Here is an 8,616-nt window from a genome sequence, read left to right as displayed (position 1 = left end):
GAGGAAGTTAACAAATCAGCCAGTCCACCTTCTACTTTTCCCAAGGGAGGAGTGCCCAGAGAGGGTGTGACTTAGCTCGGTAGCAAGGAGAGGGCCAAGCTGGTCTCTGAGCTGAGCCTGACTGAGTCTCAAAGGCCAGATTCCCTGCACTTTCATGCTTATTTAAGCTCCAGGGGGAGAACAGACAGCTCAAGGATCCAGGGTTTGTGCGCTTGTCCTGGGTTTAATTCAGCAGTCCCCAAGGAGCTCTGAGCCCTCAGGGACCATGCCCCGAGAGTCACGCATGTGTCTTAGCGAGGGAAGTTTCCCTGTCGCTGCCGCTGCCAAGCTGCTGGCGTCCTCCATGTTAAGGCCTTTGGGCCAGTCTGCGGCGAAGCAGCCACCAGGGCTCCTTGCCTTTGGCTTCCACCCAGACTGAGCCAGGCCTGTCCTTCCTGTTGCTCAGCCTCTGACACATTTGATCACCAAGGCTCTGGTCTTCTTTATGAGAATTTTCTCCTCGACTATTGCTGAAGCGTGGGCAAGAGAGCCGGGAGAAAGAGATTTTCCCCCGGACATACAAAAACTATAGAAACAGATCTGATCAGCACGATTCTCCTCTGTCTCCCCTGTAGACAGGCACGGGACTGGCAGTGGACAGGTGAGCAGGGTGAGCACCGCGAGGGTGGCCCGGAATGAAAGGTGCCCGAGAAGATGGGCGACGCAGGCAGTTGTCTGTTTATAGGTAATTGGCCATGTGTGTATTACACGTGTATGTGTATTTATGACGTGTATATTGAGGAATATGGTGCTCCATCTCATTTTGCTCTTTTGGTTTTAATTGTTTGTATGTTAATTTATGCCACAAATGTTTAATGTGCTCCTAATAAGGGTCAGACAGCCTGAGGCAGCAGGCAGCCTGGGCAAAGGCTCCAGGGAGAAGGCATCTCTCTTGCCTTGAACTCCGGGCCTCCTGTCTCCTCGCCCACAGGCTGTGATGTCAGGCTCTCGCATGTCCCTCCAGAGGAGTTCTATTTCATATACAGACGTATGAGGCCCACTTTGATTTGGTGCACACACAGAGGTACAGTCAGCCCATGGGCTCCGATCTCTTAAATTGAAAGCAAATGGTCTGGTGGGCGATGCTTCTCACCACAGATTCAAGTCACCAGCCTCAATCACTGATTCAGGACTGTCCCGTGGGGTTTGGTTTCAGCCTCTAGAATGTTCCCTAGAACGAAGCACCTTGTTGTCCACCACAGAAAGTCCTAGAAGCTCCTGTACTGGGGAAGTTGCTGGGATCCTTGGAGCAAGGGTCTTTCTTTTTCTTTCTTTCTTTCTTTCTTTCTTTCTTTCTTTCTTTCTTTCTTTAAGATTTTATTTGGGGCGCCTGGGTGGCTCAGTTGGTTGAGCGGCTGCCTTCGGCTCCGGTCATGATCCCAGAGTCCTGGGATCCAGCCCCATGTCAGGCTCCCTGCTCAGCGGGGAGCCTGCTTCTTCCTCTCCCACTCCTCCTGCTTGTGTTCCCTCTCTTGCTGTGTCTCTCTCTGTCAAATAAATAAATAGACACAGGGAGAGAGGGAACACAAGCAGGAGGAGTGGGAGAGGGAGAAGCAGGCTCCCCGCTGAGCAGGGAGCCCGATGCGGGGCTCGATGCCGGGCTCAATCCCAGGACCCTGGGATCATGACCCCAGCGGAAGGCATACGCTTAACGACTGAGCCACCCAGGCGCCCCAGGGGTATTTATTTCTACATGTCCTGGGTTGGGAAATGCTGAATCACAACTTTTGCTTAGATTAAGAGATTAATTTACCTTCTTACTAGTATAGGAGTCCCTCGAACTGCCTGGTCTTGGCAACCTCCTGCTCCCGGTGATGCTGAGAGCCAGGAGCTTGCAGCATAGGGGGAGATGGCACTGTGGCAGGAGTTTCGGTGCAAGGCCTGGGTTCCTGATTGCAGTTGTCACCCATGGATACTCAGAGGCCTGTGATCATGTGTCTGGATGCTGTGGTAATCAAGGTGAGTGGGAAGGGACAGACTGACAAAAAAATGAACAAAGTAATTTTTTTAAAGTTATTTTTTATTCCGTGTCTGATATTTTTTCTTTTTTTTTTTAAAGATTTTATTTATTTATTTGACACAGAGAGACACAGCAAGAGAGGGAACACAAGCAGGGGAGTGGGAGAGGGAGAAGCAGGCTTCCTGTGGAGCAGGGAGCCCGATGCGGGGCTCAATCCCAGGACCCTGGGATCATGACCTGAGCTGAAGGCAGACACTTAACGACTGAGCCACCCAGTAATTTCAACTACTGATGATGATGATGATGATGAAGAAAAATAATCAAGGATGTGACACAGTGACTGGGGAGGCCTCTGGCCAGGGCAGGAGTCATGGGCTTGCAAGCAGGTGGATCTGAGCAGAGACCTGGATCTTACAGAGTCAAACTGGAAACAAGCATTCTGGGTAGAGGGGAATAGTGAGGGGAACAGGTGGCACCAAGTATGGGATAGAGCAGTGGCAAGCTGGTGGGCAGGGATGAGGTGGGAGAGGCTGGCTGATATTTTGGGCCTGGGAGGAGGTGGGATTTTTTTTTTTAAGATTATTTATTCATGTATTAGAAAGAGAGAGCACAAGCAGGGGGAGCAGCAGAGGGAGAGGAAGAAGCAGGCTCCCCGCTGAGCAGGGAGCCCGACTTGGGGCTCGATCCCAGGACCCTGAGATCATGACCCGAGCTGAGGGCAGATGCTCAACAGACTGAACTACCCAGGCGCCCCAGAGGTGGGATTTTATTCTGATGGGAAGAAGGAAGCGTAGTACTGCAGAGCCCTATGAGTTCTGTTTCCTGCCGGTAAAATTCCTTATTTGGACTCAGTCAACTTCCAGCTCTCCGATCGCAGGCCTATGTTCCTTTATTCAAAGATATTATTGAGCCTCCAGGGTGGCCAGACCTAGCAAATAAAAACAGAAGACGCCCAGTCAGATTTGAATTTCAGATCAATAATGGATAGTCCTTTAGTATAAATCTATCGGAGAATGTCAGAGCATCTTGCATGTGCCAGGCCACCACTAGGCGTCAGTCCGGGTTTGAGTAATCCATTTCACATGACCCCATGGCTTGGTGTCTTTGGAGGAACTGGTCAAATGTGAAGGTTAGAATCTGGTGTGGCTCGGGAGAGAGAGATGAACCAGTTTCAAAAATCATCTTTGGCTCCAAATTGTGACCTTGAACCGGTGATTCTTTTGGGTGCCCCAACTCTTGTTAGTTGTCCACACAACATTGATTGAAATGCCTCTGATGTTCCCTGCATCACAAACGTGTATTGTGTTGTATCCTGTTTCTCAGACGGATCTATGTTCTGGCCTTTTTCACGGGAGTTAAGAAGGGAGGGGAGCATGTTCCGCACTCATCCACTGTCCTCACTGGCTGTAAGTACCAAGGTAAGGTGTGAAGGCTGGAAGAATCCAGAGAGAGGTGATGTGGCCACGGGCTGCTCTTCCCATTACAGGGACTGAGTGGACACTGCCGTGGCGTCTCTATGTGCAAAGCCCACCTGGCCCCACACTCTGCAGTCAAGGTGTGTGGGTGTCCCACAGCCAGGACAACCACAAGTGTGGCCTGTGGCCATTTCAGGACACAGTCAGGGAGGGGTAAATAATCCCTCAAAAGTAATCTCCTTAAGCTTTTGGGTCTGAGGAGAACTAGATGCGGAGAGGGAAACACATCCTGTGAATGAGGGATTTGGGTGTGGCCCAGCTGGGACTTCCTTCTGTTGGCACCAGAAGACAGAGGAACATTCTGGAGGCAGGAAGAACTTCTTTAGGAGATGAATTCCCTTTTCCTGGGGAGGGGGTGGCTCAGGAAATAGTGTGGTCGCTGCTGGGCAGGGTGTTAGGAGTCCTCGGATCAGGGACCTGGCTCCGGAGCATCTGTTCTGGTTGGTTTGTGGTGATGTCAGGAGTGCCCTGGCCCCTGATCACCTGCTGTTGGGAGTCTACATTATAAAAGGGGGTCAGTGACCCCATCTTTGTTATTGTCACCATCTGACCCACACCCCTGCGCACATTTAGCCCTGTTCGCACCACCCTCACCCCCAGTTTGTTTCTGGGATATTGTCCTGAGTGTGGTGGGGGGAGAAGGCCCTGAGAGGATCCAGGGATTTGATCCCTCTTCCGGAAGTGGGGGCTCAGCCACTTTCCCCACCCATCAGTGTCCCCCCGACATGACTCAAGGCAGAATGCCACCGGAGGGCTGGCAGTTCCGATGCCCTCCCAGTATCCTCTTGAGTAGCCAGACACCAGGGCTGGCCCATCCCCTTCCCACAGTCTTGGTGTCTACGTAGCAGAAGTTGAAACATCATCCAGTTCTGACTGGCTGGCGGAGGGAGGTCTCCCCTCTGTCCTGTCACAGTGTCCCCCACCTGTCCCTGGTTTCCCATCCTACAGTATGCTACTCTCATCTCACAAGTGGGGCATGGCTCACTCCTACTTGAGGCCCATTGTCAGACTTCTGGTAGAATGTCCACTCCCTGAGGGCAGGGACTTTGCTTGATACGGCTCCTGCTGTGTCCCCAACATTCAGCATCAAGTAGGTGCCAAATAAATGTTTGGCAAGTAAAGGAGGGAATGGTGCAGCCCTGACACCTAGAGATCAGCATCTCCCATCCCACATGATACAGGAGAGGAACTGAGAGACTGTGGTGAAGGTTATTCTGCATCCCTGCAAATTGAGGACAAGGCCAGGCCGCACTGAGGACTGGCAACTTCCAGCCCATCCTCCGCAGCCAGGCGCTGGACTCAGGTCGCTCAACCTGGTGGGAACACTGCCCAAGCCGCTACGCCCCCTGGTGGCTGAGGATGGAGGAGCCTGAGCTGCCCACAGCAACTGGTGACACATGCAGATGAAGACAGAGGAGGAGATACACTTCCGGTTCAAAGCCATACTTCTGAGCAGTTTGTACTTAACCCTTTAGGGGAGCATTTGTGTGTAGAACTCTATAGTAGCAGAATTTCCTCAGGACCACATGCTCAGTCTGGACAGAGTGTGACTAACTGCAGATGGAGCCTCAACTCCATGTTGCACAGACAGTAAGGGTGCGGGATCGTGGTTGGAAATGACACTCAAAACAAAACAAACACACACTGACAAGGGGGCCCATCTCTAGAGAGCTGTGTTTCAGAGAGCTTTTCAGTGTATATACGACAGGGATGGGGCATAGGGTGCTGATGTCTCTCCCACAAACTCCTAGTGTAAGAATGTTATGTTTTTATTTTTGTTTTTTAAGATTTTACTGAGGGCGCCTGGGTGGCTCAGTTGGTTAAGCAACTGCCTTCAGCTCAGGTCATGATCCTGGAGTCCCGGGATCGAGTCCCACATCAGGCTCCCTGCTCGGCGGGGAGTCTGCTTCTCCCTCTGACCCTCTTCCGTCTCGTGCTCTCTGTCTCTCATTCTCTCTCTCTCAAATAAATAAATAAAATCTTAAAAAAAAAAGATTTTATTGAATGGGGTGCCTGGGTGGCTCAGTCATTAAGCGTCTGCCTTCAGCTCAGGTCATGATCCCAGGGTCCGGGGATCGAGCCCCACATCGGGCTCCCCGCTCTGCGGGAAGCCTGCTTCTCCCTCTCCCACTCCCCCTGCTTGTGTTCCCTATTTATCTGACAGAGAGAGACACGACTGGGCCACCCAGGCACCCCAAGAATGCTATGGTTTTAAAAATGACATTTATTGTAGCAGCCGTAATTCATTGGGAGTATCATATTTTTCATAAAGCACTAATAGTCCCTTTAACTATTTTCTGGTCCTTGAAAAAAGTACCCAAAATATCAAAGTACTTAAGGAAATCAAATTAACGGAAATGAATCTTTCCTTCCTTTTCCCAACCAATTGCATTGTAATCTCAGCATGTGAGCATGACTTGGGGGTGAAATGAATTTTGAATTCTTCAGCAATCCTCCTCCTCCCCCTCCCTGGCTCTCTGGGGACCAGCAGCAGCCCTTGGAGAGGGTGAGGGATGAGGGAGTGGAGCCCCTGTGGCCCTCAGAGTCCAGGTCCCCCTGCCTCTGTCCCTTGACCTAGGGGGACACCGCACCCTCCTCTGACCCCAGGAGCCCTTCAGCTTCTTGTGTCCAGTTGGCAAGTCTGAACTGACTGGGGTTGCATCAGCGTGGTTCAAATCAAGGAAGCCATGTCAGGTGCTGGACAGACAGGACCACAGAGGCAAGACTGCCTGCCTCTCTCTGAGTAGCTTTCTTTGTGGGGAAATGTAAATCTAACGGGTTCAGCTAGGCCAAAGGGGAAAGCCAATACACATTGTGATCATTTTCAATTTCCAGGACCCCCAGTGCCCATTGGCCTGGGGCTGTGAAGTTCCCACTCCCTTGCAGTACAGCAGGGTCCTGTGAGCATTTTGGGGGCGGGGGGGGGCAAGCACAGCGACCGAGCGTTCTGACACCTGCAGACAACGTAGGCAAGTGTCCACAGTGGCGTCTGCCAGGACTGCCTGTGTTCTTCCTCCTGGGCTGTCTCCTGGACCTGCCAACATGTGCCAGGCCTGGGCCGGGACATTCCTGGCTGATGCTGGGCTGCTGAGCGGAGCAGCAGCGGGGAGAGTGCCCCTGGCAGGCAGAGAGGTGGGAGCAAGCACAGAGTGTTCCAGGACCATTCAGGGAGGAGGTTGGACAACATCCAGGTGGGAGATGTGGCTGGGACTTGGGGAGAAGCAGTTAGCCAGAAATGGGTGGAGTGACAGGATTTCTGAGGGTGTGTGTGTGTGTGTGTGTGTGTGTGTGTGTGTGTGTGTGTGTACAATGAGCCCTGCCCTGGCCACTCAGTGCTTGGGCCAGCTGCCCCGGCCACCCGCTGGCCTCTCCGAGGTCCACTCCTATCCTCCCTCCCACCCCATCCTGTGACGATTTCCTGGCTGTGCTCGTCGTCCACTTCCCCAGTGTGTCCCCTGCAGACCCCGCAGAGCTTCTCCACACCATGTCCATTTGTGCTGAGCAGTCCTGCTGAAAGGAGCTTGCTTGGCTCTACCCGAGACGTTCCCCAAAATCTATGACTCCAACAGCCACTCTTCGTTCATTAATATCTGGCAATTTGTGGAAAATTTTCTGGGAACTGCTGATTTATTCAACCAGGGCATTGTTCTGCAGCACCCAAATGAGCCTACTTCCTGTGAAAACAGTGGCCATCTCGAGACTGGCTTACTAGTCACACGTGATTCACTCCCAGCTGGTGGCCACATGCCTGCCGGTGGGTGGCTTGTCACATGGTGGATTTGTGGCTGTGCTCCAGTTGGGTAGGCTCAGGCTGTGATTCGTGCAGAAGGGCTGTGAAACTTGAGGTAGGGAAAATGGTGTCTAAGCCGATAGGGCAGGCAGTGTCCACCCCAAGTGATAAAGCCATTTATGGCTGGGTTGTTGGGTATGGGGCAGAGGGGGACAGGCATCAACAGGGGGTCGATGGCATCACTGCACTGGGGGAGGTCCTTCCTGGCAGGGCCGTGTGGAATCTCGGATACATCCAGTGGCCAGTGGTTCTGCCTCAGGACCAAGGCCCAAAGGAAAGCTCAGACATGCCCTAGGAGTGAGCAGTTGAGAGCTCCTTGGTGTTAAGTGAGCAGCGCGGTGATGAGAGCAACACGAGGGCCTTGACAAAGTGTGGGGGGCAGCCAGGCACCATCTCTGCACGTTAAAAACAAGGCACAACCCAAGAGAATTGGAAAACACGTTTAAACAAAAATGTGTAGGGGCACATTCGCAACAGCAACACTACTCACAATAGCCACACGGAAGCAGCAGCCCAAACATCCATCAGCAGATGAACGGGTAAGCAAACTGGCCCAGCTACACAGTGGAGTATTACTCACCTTTAAGGAATGAAATTCTGATTCATGCTAGGTCAATGAACCTTGAAGTCATGTTGAGTGAAAGCAGCCAGACACAAAAGGCCACATGTATGATCCCATTTATAGGACGTGTCCAGAACAGACAAATCCAGAGCCAGAAAGCAGATTAGTGGCTGCCAGGGGCGGGGGAGAAGGGGAACGGGATTGACAGTTAATGGGGACAGGGTTTCCTTTTGAGGTGATGAAAATGTTCTGGAACTAGACGTGTTTGTTGTACAACATTGGGAATTTAATGCCACTTAACTGTACCCATTAAGTGGTTAATTTTATGTGACTTTCAGGGCGCCTGGGTGGCTCAGTTGGTTAAGCCGCTGCCTTCGGCTCAGGTCATGATCCCAGGGTCCTGGGATCGAGCCCCACATCGGGCTCCCTGCTCATGCAGGAAGCCTGCTTCTCCCTCTGCCTGCCGCTCCCCCTGCTTGTGCTCTCTCCCTCTATCTCTGTGTGTCAAATAAATAAATAAAATCTTAAAAAAAAATTTTATGTGACTTTCATGTCAAAAAGAAAAATGAAAAAAAAAAACACCACCACAAAAACAACCCTAGGCACATGGAGGCTGGCTAATGTGTTTCCTAAGAACACAGGAAACAGGACGCTAGGTAAGCAAGCAAATGTGTCTGTGGTAAGGGCCAGGGAGGAACAGGCAGCTGTGGGGCAAATGTTTGAGGTCTCAGGGGTCCCCTCTCCTCCAGGCGGGTTGTTCCGGAGGCACATCATCAGTAGAGGAGAAGAC

Source organism: Zalophus californianus, chromosome 1, assembly GCF_009762305.2.
Source record: "Zalophus californianus isolate mZalCal1 chromosome 1, mZalCal1.pri.v2, whole genome shotgun sequence".
In the NCBI taxonomy this organism is placed as follows: domain Eukaryota; kingdom Metazoa; phylum Chordata; class Mammalia; order Carnivora; family Otariidae; genus Zalophus; species Zalophus californianus.
This window is presented reverse-complemented; position numbering follows the sequence as displayed.